The sequence below is a fragment of the Zootermopsis nevadensis genome, unplaced genomic scaffold, assembly GCF_977971745.1.
Source record: "Zootermopsis nevadensis isolate Lab colony 2312 unplaced genomic scaffold, Znev_1.0 Znev_ptg000006l, whole genome shotgun sequence".
In the NCBI taxonomy this organism is placed as follows: domain Eukaryota; kingdom Metazoa; phylum Arthropoda; class Insecta; order Blattodea; family Termopsidae; genus Zootermopsis; species Zootermopsis nevadensis.
In genome coordinates, this window is record NW_028259138.1 from 7,229,589 (window position 1) to 7,255,859 (window position 26,271).

At 44.7% G+C, this 26,271-nt stretch overlaps 1 protein-coding gene across 5 annotated transcripts in view; it reads left to right on the forward strand.

The window, feature by feature from the left end:
- The window catches only part of Sema1a (semaphorin 1a), a 799,656-nt gene that overhangs the window by 445,510 nt on the left and 327,875 nt on the right, over positions 1–26,271 (forward strand). The gene's annotated exons all lie outside the window — the stretch shown is intronic.

A 26,271-nucleotide genomic window follows, 5' to 3' on the forward strand; every position in this document is an offset into this window, starting at 1 on the left:
ATATGCGAATGGTACCAGCATGACTGCAGAGCGTGTTGTGTGTCGTTCCACATAATAACTCATTGAGGGCTTTGACTTTGTTGCTGTATTACAAAATATCCAGAAAATGCAGTGTACTGCCAATGTAATAGCCGGTGTCCGTCACACTTGACTGTAGGGGTGCCCATTTCGTATTTCGTGCGATGCGAAGAAAAATGTGCCGGCACCTTCCAGAGGCTGTGGTCATGGCACTTATAGTGGGGTCTGTCGGAGTCTTACCATGCAGCATTTTGGGTCCCTGTATTAACTGGCTCTAGTGCTGCTCCCCACTTAACAAGTTTCTGTGTCCGTTGGTAATACTTATTACAGGAAATTAAAAAAAAAGTGAGTTTTTGTTGGGGGTAGCCTACAGTACCATAGCGTCCAAATTTAATAAAAATACGTCAGCGGTCATCTAGTGGATCATGTGGACAGACAGACTGACTTAGTTAACCCTATGCTTGTTCATTTTGTGGAATTTCATTTTATTTTGGTAGAATGAGATACGTTTTAAAGTTTATACTTTAGATCGTATCTCCATCCTTCTACTTTAGTGGTCCATACAAAATGTAAATATGTGTACCTCTTAATAAATTAAGATTGTTATTATATCCATAACGTCTCAGATTACTCTGATAGAGCGGTAATTCTCTAGATTTATTTGTGTCCTTGTGGTAACTGGTTTGAATATCGACCGATTAGGCCTAACCGTTTATCCTAAATGAGGTATTTCGTAGTTTTCTTCAGCCTCATGAGGCGAAATTCAGGATCGTGTCTCAACATTGGCCACAATCGCCTTGTTTTGGGTCTTAATATATTTATAGTTTATTTTCTCTCCACTAATTTTCATTCACTGCTACGTCCAGTGTTTGCAGTTGAAACGACCTCGTAAATAATTTGTCAGTCGTCATAGCCACTTCAGTTCCGACATTTCGAAGTTCGGATGTGCGTAGATACTTCGATCTATTACGTATCGATTTTTAAGTAGGCCACGACACGGCGGTATATTTCTCATAGTAATCTCTATGATAATGGAATAATATTGAAACGCATTATAAAGACATTGAATTTAAGGTTGTGGGCTGGATTCAAATAGTTTTGGGTGGGTTTCATTAGAGATTTCTTGTGATCACAGAAATAACCCTTCGCTCTTCACAGAGGTCGGGTAATTTCTTAACTTAGTGACTTTATCTTAGCTCCTTAAGAAGGATTCTGTGTTGTGGAGTTGGTAATACAGCCGTCGAAAATCACTACATATTGTTCTAAGAAAATGGAAAAGCTGTTGATGTACGCCTTGAAGCCATCATGTAAAATTTCATATGGCGATTGGTGGTGAACGTATGCCTACCTACAAATCTTGTATGAAGAACGTCTATCTGGTTCTGTTTCCCGGTTAACTAGAGGGGAAAGGGGAAGCGAAATGCAACCCAGGCTTAGTGGAGGCATTGACGGATGACCGTGATATGAGAGCACTAGTCCTGGTTGAAGCTGGGCGGAGGGTGTCCCACCCACGCAAAAAACTCCATCCCTCATGATGAGAAGAATTTCAGCCAGAATTTGCAGTTTAAGATGGGTTAAACATAGAGATGTGGGGCGTCAGACAAAGTGACAAGAAGAATTTGAACGGTCCAACGGCAGCATCCTTGTAACAATATTAACAGCAGATTTGGCGATGTTATGAAGTTTCAACTTTCTGTATTACAACTGTTGCGTAGTGGGAATTATCAAAGAAAGAAAAACAATTGGTCGTAATTCTAATTTCTATAAATATTACGTTATGCATTTTACATTATGCATTGCAATGGAAAGACTGTGTGTTACAGCTCTGGTAGTCAAATGCAAGTTTCGCTTTGTTCAACCGGGGTGTTTCGTCTACAATATTTTGGAAATTGCCAGGGTTCATCTCACCGCTGTGCTTTCTGACTTGAGATTGAAATTAAAACATGCCGTTGAAAGTATTCATCGATCGAGTTAATGTCATTAAACACATTAAGTTTATTGTGAATTATAAAAATTACTGACATTTATTTTTCTCTGCTCATAAGTTGGATCAGAGACGGATAGTGTTTTTTTTTCGTTGTAATTTGTTGTTCGCTTTCTTCTTTGTCTTGGCATTTCTTTTATCCATTTCCTTTATTCCCTATTCCTGTGGTAGGACTCTACAGGCGTAATGTTTACAGAATGCATGTATATATCTTTTCCGGAATACGGAAGGATGTAATTTATATGAAATAATAAGTGAGGAAACGAGTAAGAAATTATAAATAAGAAGGATCAACATTCTCCACGGAAGGCTTCTTATGTTTGCATAATTATGCAGAGTAATTTTGACATTACAATGCCATTAACGACTTTAATATACCCGAGGAAGATTTAAAACAACATACTTTTATTAGTTAAGTTGGTTGGACTGCATTATGGTGAAATAAACTTTGGTCATGTTGAAAATACAGTATATGAAAAGTGTCTGCTGTGTAAGGCTCAGTAAATATTTATAATTTCTTTATAAAGAAATGTTTAAAGGGATGTAGGGTCTTAAGTTCTTCCCAGAACATCTTGAGTATTCAAAGTAAGTAGGGAGATATGCTATTGGTAGAACGTTCTCAAACGTTGTATAGAAATAGCGGTATTTAAATATTGCCTCATTTTATTACCTGCCAGGACTGTGAAATTATATGCGGAATCTAGAACACCATCTCTTTGATCATGATGTCCTGCAGTAGAATTAAGTTGGAGACTTTGTGATGGCGGTATCAGACATGTTGTTCTAATACCTTGTTACATAAAATCTACAAAGCGATTGTGTGCTGAGCTTTTTGTTATATTCTCTCTTGATGTAATGTTTTCCTTCCTCCGTCTGTTCGTCCGTTCTGAGTTTTAAACGTTTCAAATACGAGTCTTATAAATTTCAGAGGACTTATTGCGCGGAAAATTGCATACACTACATTTATTTTAATAGGTGTTATACAATTAGATTCCCAAAAGCCTGACGCATTCCAGTTTTTTTTGCCTTGCGAATAACGTAATTTTTAAATTAATGCTAAATCTCGCTAATTGCAAAAACTGATAAGAAATTAAAGGAATGTAATTTGTGTTTGAGAGTAGAGCAATGAGAGTGCATTGAGTAGAATTTCATGCACAATCACAAGAGTAGAGGAATCTGTACCGCCTCCTTAGAACACGGTTGAGGGAAATTAGCATGGTAGATTATTGTATAGCGTGAGTGACTCTTATTTCAATCTATGCCACGCTGTCTTACTTAACACAGAATTTCGTATGATTCTCTGAGGATCTGTGATAATAGATGATTAATTGCATCGCAAATATGTTGAATGTTGTATAAGACAAATTTAACACGTATGACGTATGCTCTCGTCTTAAAAATATTTTCTGTCGTTTCCCCTCTCCCCTTCCTCCCCCTTCCTCGATATAATTACAATCGGTCTGGTACGAACCACGAAACATTTTACCAACAAAAATATCTAGTGTTAGCATATACATTAAGGTTCTGAAAGATCAGTTTTTATCCCTATCGCGGTAATTAAAAATACAAAGGAATGTACGAATAAAATGACAATCAATCATCACAGCACAAGAGAGGTAGAAGTTCCCGAAACGTCGCGTATATTAACTGTAACGCAATATGTACAATGAGCAACACAGCCGTGATGTGGTACATTATATGGTGAAGATGACTGTCTTCGGGGTTGAGCCGTGTAATCTGATAGAAGTTTACCGATGTTTCAGAGATGATTGATAATTCCATCATTAGGGCGATATTGATAAAATGGATATTAAGAAGCTGGGATCAGAGGGTGTGGACTCGATTCAACTTTGTTAAGATTGGATCCAGTGACAGGCTCGTGTGAACACTGTAACCGCTCACCCCAGCCTGATTGGTTAAACTAGATATAAATTTAATGGAATTCTATATTATTTAATTTAACATTTATTTCTGTTTGTGATTACTTTGCTGTCCTTAAGGGCATAGAGTTTGTTTACTACTTTCAAGTGGGTTGTACTGAATAGATTTTCTGACTGAATGAAGCCGCCCATCTCCTGAACAGTTGGTGGATTTCCCAAATGTTTTGCGAAGGGAATATAATGGTTATTCTCATATACGATTGGTATTATAAATATATTGATTGGAGTGGGAAGCTTTTTCCTTTCCCAACCCCAAACTCTAACAAAGGTCTCTCTCTCTGAAGATTTCTCTCTTCTGGGTTGTTGCGCCGTGTTGTATGGTAGATGTTTACCAACGTTTCAGAGGTCATACTGCCTCCGTCATCAGGGCAACAACCCAGAAGACAGAAATCTTCACACACTGCTGTGAAAACCTCAAATCATACGTCTCTCTCTCTTTTTATGGTGCAGGAAATTCTTTGGAAAGTCGATTGGTTACTCGGCTTGTCAAAGCCCACTTTCTTTATGGAGCCCGAAGGTTGATCACCGTGTTCACAAAAGTCCTCCGCCGGACTTTCTTGAGCTACCTGCATCGAGTTCGCTTCATGGATTCCTATCTCCCTAAGGCCAATCTTAATGTTATCCTCCCACCTACTCCTAGGTATTCCCAGTGGTCTCCTCCCTTTGGGCCAACCAACCAATACACTGTAAACAATCCTCAGTTCCACCATGCATGCTGCATATCTCGCCCACCTCATCTTGTTGGTTTGATCACCAGAAAAATGATCGGTGAGGAGTAGAGGTCGTGAAGCTCATTATTATGCAATTTTTTCCATGATTCGTCTTCTTTCCCGTTTTGGTCATATATCTTCCTCAACACTTTTCAAAAACCTTTAACTTCTCGTAGACTTTTCTTGGTAATAATACTGTAACGTGGGTCGGGTTTGCGACCTTGGATTGTCAACCCTGATTTATTCACGTCAAATTAAATCAGTTACAGTGGTCTGCACATACAGTCATCTCTCTACAACAACAACACACTCGAGTCTGTGTGCGCACACACACACGCTCTGTCCATCGAGTCTATCTGGTCCCCGAGCTCCGCTCTTCGCACTCTTCTCCTACACGTCGGCCCGTAGCACCCCACTGGACACACGCTGGCCCCTCGGCCGCCCCGGTCCACGTACCCGGTGCCTGCTCACGCAGCCGACCCGTCCATACTCGTCGTCGGCCCGGAGCACCCCACTGGACACACGCTGGCCCCTCGGCCGCCCCGGTCTACGTACCCGGTGCTTGCTCACGCAGCCGACCCGTCCTTACTCGGCGTCGCACCAGACCTCTCGTTGTCTCCACTCACTCGACTCCACCAATGTCCGCAACAGCATACCGCTTGCAACTCACTTCTACATCCTGATTCACACTCTCCTCAACACTCTTAAACAATACAGCCTCCAACAGTCTCCTCACAATACAACCTCACTCTAACACTCTCTCTTTCCAACCTCTCTTCAACACTCTCCCTTTCCAACCACACCAAAGCCAACCAACCAACCAACCAACCAAAAAGCTAACTAAGGGCAGAGGCCTGCGCTAGCACAAGCATCGTCCCTTCCTAGGTGAAACCATTCCTGCGCACAAGGCGCATTGCTGGAAATGGTAAACAGTCTTAATTTAAAAAACGGAAATTTTGCTATCGCTAACAGGGTTACGTCGTGGCGGGAGCCTCGATCATTCAAACTGGGATCTGTTGCTGCTGATGGGAGGTTATCCCGTCAGGCAAGTTGTCCAAAAGAATTTGGTTGGTTGGATCTCTGGAGTTTGAACCCAGAGAGGGAGGGGCCGTTTTGGCTGAAGGCCTCTGCGGCATGGGGGGAAGATCACTTCAGCTGATGGCCTCCATGATCGGGGGGGGGGAGGGTGGCGGGCCGTGCCCCTATTAAGTTATACCCTGGCATTCGCCTTACAACTGAGGAAAAGCACGGAAAACCTCAGTCAGGGTAGCCGAGTAGTCTAACCACTCGTTGTGCCGACTTGGCCGTCTTTTGGGGACGGCCTCGGCTGGCCTGCTGAACATCAGTCGCCCTCGGTTGCCCTTGGGCGACCTCTGGCAGCCCTCGTTCGGCACGAGTGCCTCCCGAGTTGCCGAACTAAGGGGTTCTCCACACCAGCTAACCTCGAGTCAAATCTCTCAGTCAGTGCTCTGGTGTGGTCGGCAAAGAAAGGGACCCCCAGATCCTCATGTATTTGCCTGTTACTAACGTACCAGGGCGAGTTAGTAACAATGCGAAGACACTTGGATTGTAGAACTTGCAGCTTCCGGACGTGGCTGCGGGCAGCTGACCTCCAGATCGGACATGCGTAATCCATTATGGGACGGATGAGCTGCTTATAGAGCAGCACAGCGTTCCTGATGGACAGGCCACTTCTCCTATTGATGAGCGGGCCTAGCACACCTAATCGTTGCGCCGCCTTCTTTCCCACCTGGTTGACGTGCGCCGACCAGGTAAGCCCGGCGTCAAGGGTGACCCCCAGATACTGCGCTGTTTTGACCCATTGGATCGGCTGTCCGAGGAACTGCACTGCTCTGGGCTGTTGGATGTGTCTTCTCGCGGAAATGAAGAGAACCGCGGTGCTCTTCGAGACGTTGATAGCAATCCTCCAGGCCCTGAGCCAGAGCTCAAGTCTACTGAGGTAGGTCTCCAGATACCTGACGAGAAGCGTTGAGCTACGGGACGTGACTACTAGAGCCGTGTCGTCCGCGTATTGTGCTAACTCGACGTGGCGGGACGGTGTGGGTATGTCGTTGACATACAGACAGATTTGGTGGGAGTACAAGAGATTCGGTGGGAAGTGGGGGGATATTAAACAGCATAAAATTATACATTTTCTATATAATAGGGAACGTTAATCACCACTTTGAGACAGGACGTTTCGTGCATAATAGGATTATTTCAGCTGTTAGAAGAGTAGTTTGTTAGTGACAGGTTGTCGTGTGTAACTCCAAAGGGTCTATGGTGTGACATCATTGTACTGAATGCGCAAGCCCCAGCAGAGGATAAAGACGACACAAAGGATAACTTTTATGACCATTCCTCTAGGTAACCTATGAAAATGTATTTAGAATATTTCAGTGCGATGGAAGGAGGGTGCGAGGGGCGAGGGAGGACAATTTTAAACGTATTGTAACGTGTTGTCGTGAGAGCAGCACAACAATGTTAATAAACAGTTTAGTTGTCTGTTTATTGACATTGTTACGTATTCGGCATTGTTGTATGTTTATAGACATTGTTGCTTTTGGCATTGTTGTATTTGTTTATAGCCATTGTTGCGTTAGACATTATTGTGTCTGGCATTGTTGTGTCTGTTTAGTGACATTGTTGTATTTGTATAAAAGCCACCCTTCCCCCCGATCATGGAGGCGTCAATCAGGAACGGTGTACTACTCTATAAGCAGCTCATCCGTCCCATAATGGATTACGCATGCCCGATCTGGAGGTCAGCTGCCCACAGCCACGTCCAGAAGCTGCAAGTTCTGCAATCCAAGTGTCTTCGAATTGTTACTAACGCGCCCTGGTACGTTAGTAACAGGCAAATACATGAGGATCTGGGGGTCCCTTTCTTTGCCGACCACATCAGAGCACTAACTGAGAGGTTTGACTCGAGGTTAGCTGGTGTGGGGAACCCCTTAGTTCGGCAACTCGGAAGACACTCGTGCCGAATGAGGGCTGCCAGAGTTCACCCAAGGGCAACCGAGGGCGACTGATGTTCAGCAGGCCAGCCGAAGCCATCCCCAAAAGACGACCAAGTCAGCACAACGAGTGGTTAGACTACTCGGCTACCCTGACTGAGGTTTTCCGTGCTTTCCTCAGTTGTAAGGCGAATGCCAGGGTATAACTTAATAGGGGCACGGCCCGCCACCCTTTCCCCCGATCATGGAGGCCATCAGCTGAAGTGATCTTCCCCCCATGCCGCAGAGGCCTTCAGCCGAAACGGCCCCTCCCTCTCTGGGTTCATACCCTAGAGACCCAACCAACCAAATTCCTTCGACAACTTGCCTGACAGGATAACCTCCCATCAGCAGCAACAAATCCCAGTTTGAATGGTCGAGGCTCCCGCCACGACGAAACCCCGTTAGCGTTAGCAAAATTTCCGTTCTATATTACGACCGTTTACCATTTCCAGCAATGCGTCTTGTGCGCAGGAATGGTTTCACCTAGGTAGGGACGATGCTTGCGCTTGCGCAGGCCTCTGCCCTCAGTTAGCTTCTTTGGTTGGTTGGTTGGTTGATCATGGAGGCCATCAGCTGAAGTGATCTTCCCCCCATGCCGCAGAGGCCTTCAGCCGAAACGGCCCCTCCCTCTCTGGGTTCATACCCCAGAGACCCAACCAACCAAATTCCTTCGACAACTTGCCTGACAGGATAACCTCCCATCAGCAGCAACAAATCCCAGTTTGAATGGTCGAGGCTCCCGCCACGACGAAACCCCGTTAGCGTTAGCAAAATTTCCGTTCTTATATTACGACCGTTTACCATTTCCAGCAATGCGTCTTGTGCGCAGGAATGGTTTCACCTAGGTAGGGACGATGCTTGCGCTTGCGCAGGCCTCTGCCCTCAGTTAGCTTCTTTGGTTGGGTTGGCGCCTGCTGATTAAAAACTTGGGCGTGCGCATGCCCGAGGCCGAGGTACGCGAGGAGCTGGCCGCCATGCACATTGCTGTGCAGGGGGTCATGCAACTGCAATCGAGGCGCCGGGCCATGGACCAGGACGGTGACCGTCTCCTTACGCCACACTTTATAGTGTCGGTAGCACGGGGCCCCGACGTGGCGAAAGTGCGTTCCCTTACTGAGATCTGCGGTCTGCGGGTCAAGGTAGAAACATATGTTGCACCGAAGGGGCCCATGCAGTGTAAACGGTGCCAACGCTTCGGGCACACGCAGCGGAACTGCGGTTATGCACCCAGGTGCGTGGCCTGCGGGGACGCTCACCCATCCGGGTCGTGTGCCACCCCCAAGCAACAACTTAAGTGCTGCAGCTGCGGAGGCAACCACACTGCGAACTATAGAGGTTGCAGTAAGTGGAAGGAAGCCAAGACGGCCGCTGCACAGCGTGCGAAAGGGGATCGCGGCCGAAAGGACGACGTCTCCACGCGCCTGCCAGCGCCCAAATCGGCGCTAGCTAAGCCTTCCCTCGAGCAGGAGAACTTGGGCCCTGGGTGGAACCACGTGGTCCGTGGTGGCCGCGTCGTCAAGGCTGCGGCTATGAAGAACCCCGCCCCAACGCCAACTGGAGCCATTGTACAGACTGAGCGGCAGACTATCCCCAAGGGCGGCCGTGCCAAGCCCGCTCGTCCTGTGGCGCCGGTGGCAAATCCCACTGCACCTGCTCTCACGAAGACTGACCCCACCCCACCCAAGGGTCAATCACCGCTCCAGGACATCTCAGGTATCCTGGAAACCCTCTCACCACGGGTCTGCATTGAGTTGACACGACGTCTCCTCGCCGCGATCCATTCACTCCCCCCCGGGGGGTCTCGTCCGCGAGCCCTCCTCAAAACCGTTCTCCTCTTTATGGCCGACAATGACTGCACGGCCTAGAGGACACGGTAGCAAGGCCTTGCGGCTGGCTTACTGGAACGCCGACGGTGTCCGCGACAGGAAGCTGGAGCTGGAGCAGTTCCTCGGTGACTACGGAGTCGATGTTTGCCTCCTGAACGAGACGCGCCTCACGTCGGGTCGGGCCTTGAGGTTCGCGAACTACGTTTGCCACCGTACGGACCCCCTGACGCTAGGGGGTGGCACAGCGATCCTTGTCCGCAGGGGCATTGATCATTACCCTGTGCCGGTATCGGGTCTACAACAACTAGAAGCAACCGCTATTCACCTGGTACTGGCAACCAGGAAAGTCAAGCTAGTGGCGGCATACCTCGCACCCACCCGGCCATGGATAGAGTCGGACCTGACCGAGTGCTTGAGCGGGGGTTTCCCGGTCCTCTTGGCTGGTGACCTCAACGCGAAACACACGGACTGGAATTCTAGCCTTATCTCTGCTAGGGGCTCGCTCCTGCGTGATTACGCCAACAGAAATTCCTGCTTCATCTACGGGCCGGATTCTCCAACCACGGCTCCCTACACACACAACGCCACACCTGACGTCCTTGATATTGTCCTCATCAAGGACTTCGTCCTACCGGTTCACCTGACTGTCTGCCCCGCACTCAGCTCAGATCACCTGCCCGTCCTCGTCGACACCACGTGCCGATCGTCCTTTCAAAACCTGCCTGATCGCCCGGACTTCGCGAGAATGGACTGGGCTGCATTCCAGGCTTGCCTCGAAAGCAGACTACCGGGGAACCCCGTGGTAAACGACGAGGAAGAAATTGACAAGTGCGTCGAGGAGCTGACCAGTGCTATCCTGGAAGCCACAGCAGCGTCCGCTCCCAAGCTTCGACCCCGCATTGACAGGCGACCGCTTCTACCCGCTAGTATTCGAGATGAAATACGCCTGAAGAATCGGCTGAGGAGGCGATGGCAGGTCACAAGAGACCCCGCTCTTAAGACTCAGGTCAATCGACTCCAGAGGTCGGTGACCTATCGTCTCAACGAGTGGCGGAACGAACAGTGGAGCGACACGCTCGAATCCTTGGACTGCGAGGACCAGTCGCTTTGGAAAATGACCAAGCGTGTGATGCGAGTCCCCACTCCGTCGCCCCCCTTCTTAGTGCCGGGAGGACTGGCTCTCTCGAACCCCGATAAGGCAGAAGCCCTAGCCGACAGCCTTGAGGTCCAGTTCCAGCCGGTAGACTACCCGTCGCCACTCGTTGAGACGATAGGTCACCGACCTCTGGAGTCGATTGACCTGGGTCTTAAGAGCGGGGTCTCTTGTGACCTGCCATCGCCTCCTCAGCCGGTTCTTCAGGCGTATTTCATCTCGAATACTAGCGGGTAGAAGCGGTCGCCTGTCAATGCGGGGTCGAAGCTTGGGAGCGGACGCTGCTGTGGCTTCCAGGATAGCACTGGTCAGCTCCTCGACGCACTTGTCAATTTCTTCCTCGTCGTTTACCACGGGGTTCCCCGGTAGTCTGCTTTCGAGGCAAGCCTGGAATGCAGCCCAGTCCATTCTCGCGAAGTCCGGGCGATCAGGCAGGTTTTGAAAGGACGATCGGCACGTGGTGTCGACGAGGACGGGCAGGTGATCTGAGCTGAGTGCGGGGCAGACAGTCAGGTGCACCGGTAGGACGAAGTCCTTGATGAGGACAATATCAAGGACGTCAGGTGTGGCGTTGTGTGTGTAGGGAGCCGTGGTTGGAGAATCCGGCCCGTAGATGAAGCAGGAATTTCTGTTGGCGTAATCACGCAGGAGCGAGCCCCTAGTAGAGATAAGGCTAGAATTCCAGTCCGTGTGTTTCGCGTTGAGGTCACCAGCCAAGAGGACCGGGAAACCCCCGCTCAAGCACTCGGTCAGGTCCGACTCTATCCATGGCCGGGTGGGTGCGAGGTATGCCGCCACTAGCTTGACTTTCCTGGTTGCCAGTACCAGGTGAATGGCGGTTGCTTCTAGTTGTTGTAGACCCGATACCGGCACAGGGTAATGATCAATGCCCCTGCGGACAAGGATCGCTGTGCCACCCCCTAGCGTCGGGCGGTCCGTACGGTGGCAAACGTAGTTCGCGAACCTCAAGGCCCGACCCGACGTGAGGTGCGTCTCGTTCAGGAGGCAAACATCGACTCCGTAGTCACCGAGGAACTGCTCCAGCTCCAGCTTCCTGTCGCGGACACCGTCGGCGTTCCAGTAAGCCAGCCGCAAGGCCTTGCTACCGTGTCCTCTAGGCCGTGCAGTCATTGTCGGCCATGAAGAGGAGAACGGTTTTGAGGAGGGCTCGCGGACGAGACCCCCCGGGGGGGAGTGAATGGATCGCGGCGAGGAGACGTCGTGTCAACTCAATGCAGACCCGTGGTGAGAGGGTTTCCAGGATATCTGAGATGTCCTGGAGCGGTGATTGACCCTTGGGTGGGGTGGGGTCAGTCTTCTTGAGAGCAGGTGCTGTGGGATTTGCCACCGGCGCCACAGGACGAGCGGGCTTGGCACGGCCGCCCTTGGGGATAGTCTGCCGCTCAGTCTGTACAATGGCTCCAGTTGGCGTTGGGGCGGGGTTCTTCATAGCCGCAGCCTTGACGACGCGGCCACCACGGACCACGTGGTTCCACCCAGGGCCCAAGTTCTCCTGCTCGAGGGAAGGCTTAGCTAGCGCCGATTTGGGCGCTGGCAGGCGCGTGGAGACGTCGTCCTTTCGGCCGCGATCCCCTTTCGCACGCTGTGCAGCGGCCGTCTTGGCTTCCTTCCACTTACTGCAACCTCTATAGTTCGCAGTGTGGTTGCCTCCGCAGCTGCAGCACTTAAGTTGTTGCTTGGGGGTGGCACACGACCCGGATGGGTGAGCGTCCCCGCAGGCCACGCACCTGGGTGCATAACCGCAGTTCCGCTGCGTGTGCCCGAAGCGTTGGCACCGTTTACACTGCATGGGCCCCTTTGGTGCAACATATGTTTCTACCTTGACCCGCAGACCGCAGATCTCAGTAAGGGAACGCACTTTCGCCACGTCGGGGCCTCGTGCTATCGACACTATAAAGTGTGGCGTAAGGGGACGGTCACCGTCCTGGTCCATGGCCCGGCGCCTCGATCGCAGTTGCATGACCCCCTGCACAGCAATGTGCATGGCGGCCAGCTCCTCGCGTACCTCGGCCTCAGGCATGCGCACTCCCAGGTTTTTAATCAGCAGGCGCACGCACCGATCCTCAGGGAGGGAGAATGTGTGAAAACTCACACCCTCGCCCTCATCGAGGGACCGCAGGACCCTGACGGTGGCCCGGAACCCGTCGGCGGTCTCAGGCACAAGAGCCAGAAGGTCTCCCTTCATCTGCGCCACGATCCCGCAGGCCAACTCCGCGCGAATCCTATGCAGGAAGCTGCATACGTCCTTCACTCCAGAGACGTACACCGGGGTTTTGTTACGGCGCTCCCCCGGAGCCGTTTTGTCCACTTGAGCGTTGGAAGAAGAAGCGGCGTCAGATGACACACCAGTGAGCGGCCCGGACAGGTCCCCAGTCACCTCCATCGAGGAAGAGGGTCCCGGCTGGGAGCCGGGTCCCTTGGCTGAGGGCTGCACTGTCCTGCTCATGGAAGCGGTGGATGATGTTGCTGCTACCGACGGTCCATCGGGCCGATGAACTTTTGCCGGTGCCGGCAGAGAAGGTGACTGGGCTCCGGACAGTGGCCCGGGCGTCGGGCGCCTGGATGCGGGTTCCAACGAACCGCTCGAATTGGACAAGTCCAACTCTTTGGCTTTCCTCTTGCCAGTGTTGGCTCGAGTAGGCCCTCCGACCACGGTCGTAGCTGCTGTATTTAATGCTGCTGCCACTGCTGCCCGCTGTCTTTGCTTTTCCGCCGCGATGGCGTCCAGGATCTGCTTCTGGACCTGTTGGAACACTTCAGGGAGGTGGGCCTTCAGAAAGGCCAGCTCACCTCCTTCCATGTCTCTCAAACTTTGTTCAATTGTAAGAGACCACGACGTCCACGTCACAGATTTCTCAAACTTTGTTCAATTGTAAGAGACCACGACGTCCACGTCACAGATTTCTTAATAATTCTTATATAAGATAAGCACTTTCTATTTTCTAAAACGTTTTACCAGCACAAAAGCTCAACTCCACCCCACTCCACTCCTGAACCAACCCATCGTCCCTACCTCTTGTCATTCGGCTTTTATACAAATACAACAATGTCATTAAACAGACACAACAATGCCAGACACAATAATGTCTAACACAACAATGGCTATAAACAAATACAACAATGCCAAAAGCAACAATGTCTATAAACATACAACAATGCCGAATACGTAACAATGTCAATAAACAGACAACTAAACTGTTTATTGACATTGTTGTGCTGCTCTCACGACAACACGTTACAATACGTTTAAAATTGTCCTCCCTCGCCCCTCGCCCCTCGCCCCTCCCACCCTCCTTCCATCGCACTGAAATATTCTAAATACATTTTCATAGGTTACCTAGAGGAATGGTCATAAAAGTTATCCTTTGTGTCGTCTTTATCCTCTGCTGGGGCTTGCGCATTCAGTACAATGATGTCACACCATAGACCCTTTGGAGTTACACACGACATCCTGTCACTAACAAACTACTCTTCTAACAGCTGAAATAATCCTATTATGCACGAAACGTCCTGTCTCAAAGTGGTGATTAACGTTCCCTATTATATAGAAAATGTATAATTTTATGCTGTTTAATATCCCCCCACTTCCCACCGAATCTCTTGTACTCCCACCAAATCTGTCTTCTGCTTCTTTAACTCCCCTGCTACTGACTTGATCGAACCTACCCTGAAGAGACTTCTAATATTCCAAGTGTCAAATCTCGTGACAAAGAATCTGTAAGGTCCGAGGCGTTTCTAAACATTTCGTAACATTTCGTAACAAAGTACAATAAAAAACCGAAGCTGGAGGACCACTCCTTGTCGGCTGTCGGCAACTTCTTTTTCCACACATTAATTTCTGGAGGCCTTCTCCTCAATCCGCAACCTGAGGTCGCCCCATGCCGTGGTGAGAAGGGCCCCACCAAAAATAGACTGTAACAAAGGTCGCTATGAATTTATGGTTATTAAATATTACTGTGAGAAATAAAAGTGTGGTTAATTCTGGAAAAATCAGATTAATCCTTTGAATGAATGACTAACAGCTTTGTCCATAGCGAGGGGCAGGAGGAGATAGTTGAAAATTCACGACCTTCCGAGAATACTTCATCTGCATCCCACAGTTCAGCCAATGGCAAACTTTTCTTTATGTTTTTGCGAGGGTTGTTTCTTTGGAATTAACCAGTCAGTGTCGAGAAATTGTGGTGGCGATATCTCTAGCTGAAATGTTGATGGTTCGTGGGTTTTACCGCTTCACATCACATTTAGACCAGTACACTAGAAATAAAGTTAAAAAATTAACCCTCCAATTTTAAGTGTCTCATGATCGCAGCGCAAGGAGGTTTCCAGTATTTATACAGCCGCCATTGCAGACTTAAGTGGATCGGAGTTTACCCTTCATCCTAATAAATAAAAATTTTCAGTGTGTTAGCCATTAGAGATGTAGTTTCGCTGAACCAAAGTACCACCTGGATCGTCATTACCTGGCCGTTAAACACGACCTTGGGCCAGCATCTCACTCAACCCCTACCTCTGAGCTACCATGAGGTCAGATTTTCAAAAGTCCCTGAACCCTCACGGGGATAAGCCACCTTGATCATCTGACCCCGTGCTGTTCTGAGTCTGCGACGGCTGCAGAAGGCGCTTGGGCCGTGGTGATGTGAACGTTTTATTTCCATAAAAGGCGAGGAAATTTCTTGTTAGACTGGCGAAAGTTATGATTTCAGGACGGAGTGTTTTATGAAGCTCTTTATAATTTTTATGTTTAGGCCTGTGTGTTAACTCAGGTCACATATCCGTTATTATAGACCTTAGAGCAATAGGATACATACTATTTGTTAACGAATTTATTGCTGAACAACTTTGAATGGGCGCATCCCTTCAGTAAAATGGCTATTTAGCTGGAAAAAAAATCGATATAGGAATTTGACATTATTACTGTTATAAAAGACTATTATTGTGCAGTGTGTGTATTGGAATGAAAGTTTATTATAAGTTACCACGTTGCATCAACTGACCCTGTTTAAGATGTGTAAACAGTGAATTTATTGTCAAAGACATTCCAAGACCCTTTCCATAAACTTCAGCTGTTCTTAAATTCTAAAGGGTTTTTACGACGGTAGTTTACACTTAAAATTATTCATTGTCAGGACTTTTTCCATCGTCTGTTCTTTAAAACCACGACGTTTCGGAGGCTGGCCCTGTCTCCGTCTTCAGGTGAGAGGTACCTTAGATAGAGCTAGTCTCTTGTCATTGGACAACATAAATCGTGCAATGTTGTCCAGTGACAGAGACTAGCTCTATCTAATGGACCCAACAGAGTAGGTACCTCTCACCTGAAGACGGAGACGGAACCAGCCTCCGAAACGTCGTGGTTGTAAAGAACAGACGATGGAAGAAGTCCTGACAATGAATAATTTTAAGTTCATCTGTTCTGTTCACCACAGTTTCGAACCCTACTGAGTCGGTAGAAATTCTCTTCGGTAGGCACACGGCAATTTTGTGGCCCTGGAGTTATGAAAGTACCTGGAAGTTTCTGCCTTCAGAGAAGCTCTGCGTGCTTTCTAGTCCTGGCCAAACTAAAAGCTTGGCTACTGCGTAGTGTATTTGCTGCAAACTGGCTCTTTTTACATGACGATGGTAGTTTGTAGTATGCAGAGGCAATTTCATCTCATCTCATCTCATCTCACACAATTAGTCATTATTACTGGCCACATAGGGACTGGAAAGAGAACCTTCTCTAGGTCCGTTTCTGTTTTGTGGCAATTATAGCTTAATTTATCATCTTTCTTAGCTCATTTGTAGTTAGATGACGCGTGGGATGTCAGAAGAGACTGCGCTCGAAATTTCTGCGGTGTAAGCCTCTGCTTATCGATTTCCAGAGATATTAAATTACACAGCTCTCTGACGCTCTGTGTGCACCAAAATTCAAATGTTATTCCTCTTTTCGACGCTTGTGTAATTACGCGAAAATATAATATTGTTACGTAGATGAAATCGTCATGAGACGTTTAGAACTGTGGTCTTGTACACTCGTATTTGAGGCATTCTTATGCTATAGTTATACAACTTCTATTTCCCTCTTTATGAGATCTTACCATATCTAATGTATGTAAGTTTTGTGTTCCATGAAGGTGGCTGTCTTCTGGTTTGTTGCTGCTTGTAGTGTGTTTGATGGTAATGGTAGTTGGAGGCAGCAAACACCTCTGAAACATCGGCAGACGTCTGCCAGACTTCTGTTATTCTGCGTGGAGACACTTGTACTGGATGAAAAATAATTCCTATTATTGCATTGCGTATGGCTCGTAGATTACTTGTTCCCTTTCACTACTAGAAGTTGAAACCATCTACAAATAACCGGGATTTGAGATTCCCACGGCCGCTAGTCCGAAGGGTTGTACCGCGGTGTATTTTGGTAGAAGTTTACCAACGTTTCAGAGGTCGTTGCTGCGTCCATCATCAGGGAGATCGGCCTGATAATGGAGGCAGTTGCACAATTGTAGATTAAAATAATTAGAAAGTATGGATGATAGAAAATAATTTATCAATAGGCCTATGTTCATAGACGAACAGGACCAAAACTTTATATGCATGATTTGAAACGCCGTGAGATATTGAACTGATCACCGTGGAAAAGTTATGACGTCAAGTGGTCTTCTGGTTAGGGCCGTCCGTACCCGACCCCCACACAGCGTGTTAGTAGCTTCTATTCCAAACTGTATGGGTGGGCCTGTGCCAGGGTTGATGCTAATGATGTGTCTCCCTACGCCCAGCACATCAGATCATCAACCTAATTGAAAGAGTTCCAACTGGACCGAAAAAATCCGAGCAATTAAAAGAATTAAGCTTTTCACTGCAGACTTTCGACGCTAGTTTGCTGTAATTACTGTTTTGCATTGCAAGGACACTTGTTTCATGAACAGTTGATGAAGCAACTCATTCCGTAGTGGAAGGACCCTCTGCATTTTATTGGCTGTAGGTATTTAAAGTGAACGCATGATGGAACTGTCTGTCTGTATGTGTGTCGGAATGTTTGTCTCTGTGCACTGTTTAACGGATATTGGTTAAATTTTATTTGTTTCGGAGAAAATTAAATTTTGATTTCATATTTACAATAATGTACCGACTTTATGAGAAACTGAAATCGAACTTAACCGCTTTTCGATGAGGTATCTTTCATATGAAAGACTGATATATGACATAAAATATAGGCCGCAATGGGACCTGGACCTTGCCATGAAATCTTTTTTCGATATGATGAATATTTAACGAAATACAGGAGAGTATAATTTATGACTGTCTGCAGTTTATACGTAGACCTATAACAGTATATCATTATGCCTGGCCTGCCTAAATGAACGCCAAGGCCAATGGAGAATACAAAATCCAAGATAAATATTTGGAATGTATGTTCCATTTTAGTGGTGTTCCGCCCACCTTTATAGTCGTCTTTGTACATTGACGCTTCGAGGGTAGATTCACTCAGCTTTCTGCGAAATAATTTCTGTCCCACACCTCTTCATTTAGCTGAATGCTTGGTAGTTCATATGTTCAGCTTACAGGGTTGTTGCAGATTCGAGATCTGGTCATTCATTCTGAGTTCTTCTCAGATTTTATCCATTACTGAATCATTATGTCACTGCGATGTGAGCTGGTCGACCGGGTTTCTGTTCTCGATGCCATATAATGTTTCTCTTCGTCATAACATCGAGATCGACCCTGGGACCCATCCAGCCACCGCGTAGGTTGTCGTTAATTTATTGGGACTGAAGCTGTGTTTGTATGGTGTAGTGCTTAGTTAAGCATCAGGAATACCTACAATATCTACAAATTGTTCAAATTGATGAAACTTGGATCACACATTTACTTTCGTTGCCGACGTTAGAGTATGGTAGGCATTGATCCCAATCTATCGATACGCATAGATTGATCGATTGTCGGGTCATTTGACGGTGGTGGAATCTTCCTACTTAATCGTTATTATGAAAACGAATTGTAGATCTCTAACATAGTGTTGACACATGATAATCGAACAGTCATATGTTTTCATATGTTGTTGATATCTGTATATGGAAGGTGTGGCCTGTGCCTCTTGTTATGTTAATTTCATGTTTTTTCACCAATAAAAATGCGCTTGTGATATGTGAGGTTCTCACCGCGGCGAATATGAAGATGGTTGTTGCTTCATGTAGTCTGGTACAGGCACCCCTGAAACTTCTGTAAGATTACGCCAGTGTGCATGGAACCACCCAGAGGAAAACCATTTTGAAAAAGTGCATTCGATTGCGCGTATTTGCATTGGTATTCTTCGTCTAAATAGTATGAGGTAGATAATAAATGGGTTAATATGTCTTAAAACTTTACCGATAATTTTATATGAGACTAATGTCAACACTTGGAAAAATTTGAACTTCATCATGACTGTTAAGAACGTCTTCATTGATATGTTCAGAATATACATTTATTAATTTAATGTGCAGAAGTTAAGGGATGATAATGGCAGTGTACTTGCAGATCCAATAAAAATTGTGAATAGGTGGAAAAATTTCTTTAGCTAGCTCTTAAATGTTCATGATACTGGTGATATTAGACAGATTAAAATACATACAGCTGAACTGTTAGTGCCAGAACCTAGTTTAGATGAAGTTGAACTAGCCATTGGGAAGTTGAAAATTTCTAAATCTCAAGGTATTGATCAAATTCCAGCAGAATTAATTAAAGCAGGTGGCAAAAGGTTGCATATGAGGATCCATAAGCTTATTCAGTTAATTTGGGATAAGGAAGAGATGCCACAACAATGGAAGGAATCCATAATTATTCCTGTTCATAAGAAGGGGGACAAGACTGAGTGTGGTAATTACCGAGGAGTTTCTATGCTATCAACCTCATACAAAATTCTATCAAATATTCTTTTGGTAAGATTAACCCCATATGCGAATGAAATTATTGGGGATTATCAGTGTTGGTTCAGACGAAACAGATCAACGATTGATCAGATCATTTGCAGTCGTCAGATACTAGAGAAAAAATTTGAGTTCAATGGGACCGTACATCAATTATTTATAGATTTCATAAAAGCCTATGACTCTGTGAAGAGAGAAGTGCTATATAATATTCTTATTGAATTTGGTATACCAAAGAAGCTAGTGGGTCTAATAAAAATGTGCTTAAATGAAACCTGTAGCAAAATTCGAGTAGGTAAATATGTATCTGAGACATTCCTCATCAAGAACGGTCTAAAACAAGGCGCTGCTTTGTCTCCATTCCTCTTTAACTTTGCGCTAGAATACCCCATCAGGAATATCCAAGATAGGCAGGAGGGTTTGCAATTGAATGGGACACATCAGCTATTGGCATATGCTGATGATGTTAATTTATTTGGTGACGATATAAATACAGTGAAGACGAACACAGACGTTTTATTAGACTCTAGTAGAAAAAGGGGGCTAGAAGTAAATTCAGAAAAAAAACAACGAAGTACATATTAGTATCCCGTCAGCAGATAGACGGGCGAAATCATATTAGGGTGGCTAATAAATCCTTTGAAAGTGTGACAAAGTTCAAATACTTGGGAACAACAATAACAAATCAAAATGATACTCATGAGGAAGTTAGGAGGAGATTAAATTCCGGAAATGCTTGCTACTTCTCGGGTTCAAAATATTTTGTCTCCCCTTCTCATTTTTAGGAACCTAAAGATTATAATATACCAAACAATAATTTTGCCTGTTGTTTTGTATGGGTGCGAAACATGGTCACTCACTCTGAGGGAGGAACATAGATTGCAGAATAGGGTGTTGAGGAGGATATTTTAGCCTAGGTGAGAAGTGGATGGCGTGTGGAGAAAACTGCATAATGACGAACTTAAAAATCTGTACTCCTCCCCCAGTATTGTCAGGGTGATTACGTCGGCGGGGCATGTGGCGCGCATGGATGGGGCAATGCACTTCTTTGGGCTTCTGGATGCGACTCACGGCCTTAACGAAGATCACAGCGGTACTGTTGGAGGCGCTGATCGTAATCCACCAAGCCCCTTTGGAGCTGAAGCTTGCCTAAATAACATCTAAGAACTCAGACCGTATCGCAAAGAAAACGCAAATATTCGCCATTACCATTCATAAGCGTGGCCCATCTGAATGGACCAGAGTTTTCTTAATTCTGAATGCTTTACATGGTTTGAACAGGGAGCAGGGAAAGTGAATGGTCTTTGCCGGACAAACAGTTACCTGTTTTACAGCGTGTCATGTAGGAATTTTGCATAGACGTTTTCAGAGACAATGGCGTACGTTAAGGACTTCTATACGTAAAGGGAGCTCGTAGAAAGTAATTTCGAATTAAATAATTAAACAAAATTACAATTTCCTTTCTACTCTCTTTTCAGTGGCCTTGGTTTCGTCGGTGAGAATTGTGTTTAAAGAAACAAATATTACAGACTTATTAATCAGACCGAAGTACTTTTGTATCTTCTCGGGAACATTTGATTGTCTGAGTGTATGCGATGTAGACAGGTATTAATAGCCTTTATTCCAATAAAGACGTCGTCAGCGTAATGTATTTCTGTGCAAAATTTAAATGAATTCATATAAAATGCTGGGATGATGCAACGCAAATTCTCATCTGGGCGAATATTCTGTATAATGAGAGCAATGGAAACATCTGAATTGTTTAATTAACTCTGTCAAGTCTCGCCTTCCAACTCCTAAAGAACTTTTCCCTCTAAACGGGCTAATTATTTCAATCTGCTCTTGCAGAAAGAAGGGACTAATTGCTTTTCTGTACAAGCACGCCAGACCTGTTAATCTCTGCTGTATGCAGTTTTGTGTATCGCTCCGCCATACTGTGGCCATACTTTTAGCCTACTTTCCATATTACGTCCACGTTTTCCCTTTAGTATCTTTGGCATCGTTTGATACAAAGTTGACATAAACACCATGCCATTCTACACTCGTAATACTTTTAATGTCCTTCCATCAGTCAGACCAACATCGGGGACGTGTGTTAACGATAGTACTACTTACTAGAGATTACTAGGTTAGGATCTTAAAATTTACGACAAGTTCTTCGTAATGTACATGTTCAACTTTGTAGGATTTGAGGTTTTCACGACGGTGAGTCTGAAGATTTCTGTCTTCTGGGTTGTTGAGCCACGTAGTCTGGTAGAAGTTTACCAAAATTTCGTAGGTCCATGCTACCTCCATAATTATTTGTATTAATTTATTTTAATCATTCTTTGCCCTGGTGATGGTGGCAACAAGGACCTCTGGAACGTTGGTTAACATCGACCGGACTACACGGCGCAAGAACCCAGAAGACAGCAATCTTCATGTTAAACTTTCTTAACACATTTACTTAAGTTTAAAACAAAAGGACGGCATTAATATTTGTCAAGCTGGCCCTCTTTGAGATTTGAAGTTCTTACGGCGGTTTCGATGTTGGTCTTCGGGTTAGTAATGCCTTGGACTGCCGAAAGATGGAGACATTGTTTTTCCTAAGCGTTAGTGGCAATTTACAATTGTGCACGGCGATAATACACAGAATATCTACATCTAATTTGTCTCTCAAGATTGCGACCAAGACAGTGAGGAAGATAATTTTACCTATGAGAGATGGAGTAAAATATAATATAGCCTTAATAAGCAAGTTAATAATTTGTATTTTTCACCATTATGATCTACTAAATAACAGCATTTTGAACCGGTCATAAAGCGCCTATCGGTAAGACGAGAAAATGTATAGGCCTAAAAAATCTTGTATGATTTGAGGTTTTCACAGCGGTGAGTATGAAGATTTCTGTCTTTTAAAACCTCGTGTTCGGAGAACCGAAAGGAAAGCGACAATTAGAGTAATATTAAAACCAGTCTTGGAGAAATTAGATATAAATTAATGGACTGGATTATTGTAGTGCAGCGCATTGTCCGGTGGCTGTGATGAACATTTGGATTCCATAATCGGGAAAATCCTTTACCAGTTAACGTGTCATCTCTTCAAATCTAAAACTTCTTGACGATGGTGAAGAGTCAATTGAATAAAAATTTACTTGGATATTATCCATCGTCTAGGTTTTTTTTTACGTTTTATTACTAGACGATGGATAATATCCAAGTAAATTTTTATTCAAGTGTCATCTCTTCGTCATGAAATTATTTGGTTGGTTACTCGATTACGACGCTGGCTTTCCGTAGTTATTTTGGCACCAGTCGGTTATGATGGTTCATGAAACAGTAAATGGGTCTTACAACCTGATACTTTTATTTCCATGTGTATGTTTATAATGGGTTTTCGCCGTTCTGGTTTGTAACCTGCGACACGATTCTCTGCTCCTCATCAAAATATATGTGAATATAAATGTGGCATTGCATTTCCTTGCTCCAACACACACATATACGTATAGTTACTTTATGGTGCTTTATTTAATGTACAGCCATTTCTAACTCGTAACACACATTCTACTGAATCCCCTACATTTCCTGTAATCCTTGAAGCTTTATCAACCTCACTGTGTTTGCGCTGGGTTTAGTTCTTCTGCGGGTTTTCATTGTACGAGATTTTGTCGTATAAGACACAATTTTTGCAAGATTGAATTTGTTCAAATTCTACGAGGTGATGTTTGAGCCGTGAAGGCGGATTAAATGTCATTGTGTTGACGAAGGCGTACATAACCTGGGAGGTGAGAGGGCAGTTACATATATTCTTAATCTCGGCAATGCATAGTTATTTTTTTATAGAAAAGAATATTAAAAATCATTTTAAACTTCTACATTGCCACCACTGATTACCGAGACTCGCTATGAACTTGTCTGTGAGAAGTCGCAACACTTTTGCCTTACTGAGCTAGTTAAGTTTGCATTCGTCTAAATTAACTGATTGAGATATATTTTACGCTGAAGTTTTAAGTTGGACGAACTCCCAAGCTCGAGGTTCACCACTTGTCAGCCGCATTCAGTTTATTTGCAGATACCCGCCATATGATAGATTAAGAAGCGTAAGATGGACTAGTCATTCGACTAGGATGATAAGACGAGGAATGCTTAAAGGACTTCGGTGAGAAACACCCAACTGCACACACTGAAAAGTATATATGAAGACAACTTAAGATATATTTGAGTCCGATGGGTTGTGAGGATCCTAAATGGATGAAATTGCCCCAAAATCTTAGAATTGTGTGGTTTCAGGTTTAACACTTCTACAGTTTTTCCGTAAAATTATTGCTGTAAGTATAACAATTTAGTTCCAAACCCTGAAGGGAAAGACGACCGCTTGAGATATTTAGGCTTAGATAGGAGAATAATATGTAAATAGTTGTTATAGTAATCAGATTTAATGGTGTGGAATTCTTAAGTTTGAATTGCCTGATTCTTGGAAGATGGTAATTAACTTTAACTTGTATGTTCAACAAAAGCGTGACTCCGTTGACCTGTAGCGTGAAGAAAGATCTTGCACTGTCGACCTGGGTTGTTTAGGAAGATACAACGTGAGGTGCACTTGGGAGGCAGAAGCGAGCGGAGTTGCGTTAAGGCTACTAGATCGAAACACTGGGGAGACATTTTCCTATGGTAAGATATTCGTTTTTCGTTTTCCTTCTTTCAGCCTGGGGTCTTACTCGTATATGGAAACAAGTAGGATTATCTGCTCTGAGCAAGAAATTCTAGAAAGAACGTCCATGATAAATATTTTCTTCAAATGTGTCAATTCCCGTGTTCCGGCTACCAAAAGTACGAATTAATATTTATAGTCTCCTATGTGGAGATATATTTCTGTGCATAATTTACACTTGTAAACATAGAGATTAAGTTAAATTTCTCTCATAAATACATACTTATATATAAATTTGAAAATGGCATGTATTTTTCGGAACAAGTTTCCTTGTTTGATCTGAAACATTATAGCCTAGATCTGTATAATGCAATTAGGTGTGAAGCGTAATCAAGTTACCACTGTCCTATGAAGAATTACAAAATTATTTTGTTGGTACGTTTGGGGTCGAGTGCTATTGCTAAATATTTTCAACCGTCTTCAAATTGCTATTCTAATACGGGGCAACGTAGGAATTTTTCTAGTGGGTGTATATTTCAACTTTTAAGCTGTATCATAATTTCAAGGAACGTTAGGTAACTGAAAGATCTCTTGAGTAACAAATACATTTTTTCGAGCCTTATTTAATTTAATATTAATCCAACGATTAATACCTACATATAATTTTTATAATTAGTTGTGGTGTCGTCCATTTAATTCTACCGAATTCAGGATGTAATTCCATGTCTGCGACAGGCGAGCTGAGGCAATTAAGTGTCAATAGGCTGTTGATTTCGACAGTTGAAGTCCCAAACGAGACACATCTTGTCATGAGCTTCGTACGCCTTAAAAAGTTATGTACTAAAGACACTCGCTGTTGGAATAGTTAATTTTGGGATCACGAAGCAGAATTACTCGCATTAAAATTATATTGCTGGTGTTCGTAATATGCACTATACACTTTTCACATGTCAAGTTACAGCGATATGTCAGTTACCATCCTGGCATCAACAGAGAGAGAGAGAGAGAGAGAGGACAATGTCATGCTGCTTGTAGTAAATTTCGCAAAAGTCAATTAATTAGTGTCTGTAGTATTGATGATTCTAGTTGAATCGGGCGACGGACGAACAGACACGCGGTTAACTAATACAGTTTAAAATACGATAAACTATGAACTGTCTTTGAAGCATAAAGTGGTTGACTTGTGCAACTCACGGGTTAATATACCTCTCATGCGAATTGTATGGAAATAAATGTCTCTGCTCAGAGGTTGTTTATAATTTAAAGACAGACACGGGCCTAATCGTGGCATCTCCAACTTATATTCTAGAAACGGAGTGATTTTAATTAACATCGTCTTCCATTACCATGAAAAGAATTCTTACCAAGAAACTGCAGGTGAAACACGGTTACATTAATTTGTATATCGTCACAAACTCATCGCCCTGATGATGGAAGCAGCTTGCACCTCCGAAAGATCAGTAAACGTCTACCAGACGACAGCTATCGTCAACATGTGTAGTTCACAGATCGTTATTAATTAATATACAGTATTGGACAATGAACTAATCTTATTTATTTTGCTTTAGTGGAAATGGAATGGGATTCATAGTTAGAGATACTAGCGTTCTGTGTTTGCCATTCGAATTTGGTGCTTAGAGAAACCCAATAGATTCTCAACTCGTATACTTTCGCACGCGGCAAAGACTCATTGAAATGCTGGATATCAGTGTCGCCATCTTCCCAACTTTTCAGTTTCTCAAAGTGTGAAATGTACTATGCACTGAATGTGGAACGGGAAGGAGTAAAGTGGCGAGCCTTTGAATGTCTGTCCGTCCTTACGGAAGCACAAAATTTTCAGTCAGAATTATTCACATGAAATGCGATGACGTAAAAGATAAAACTTAGGTGGGAATGTTATTGAAAGTGAACTGTAGTAGTTCAGAAATATTCACAGTCTAAACGTGGCTGGTTGTCAGTATACCGACATATTTTAATTTAATACCAATGACGACGTTTGGGATTAACCCAGGGTTATTTTGAATGTGAATAAGATTGTACATGGTAAGACTTATCTATGATTTGAGGTTTTCACAGCGGTGAGTATGAAGATTTCTGTCTTCTGGGTTGTT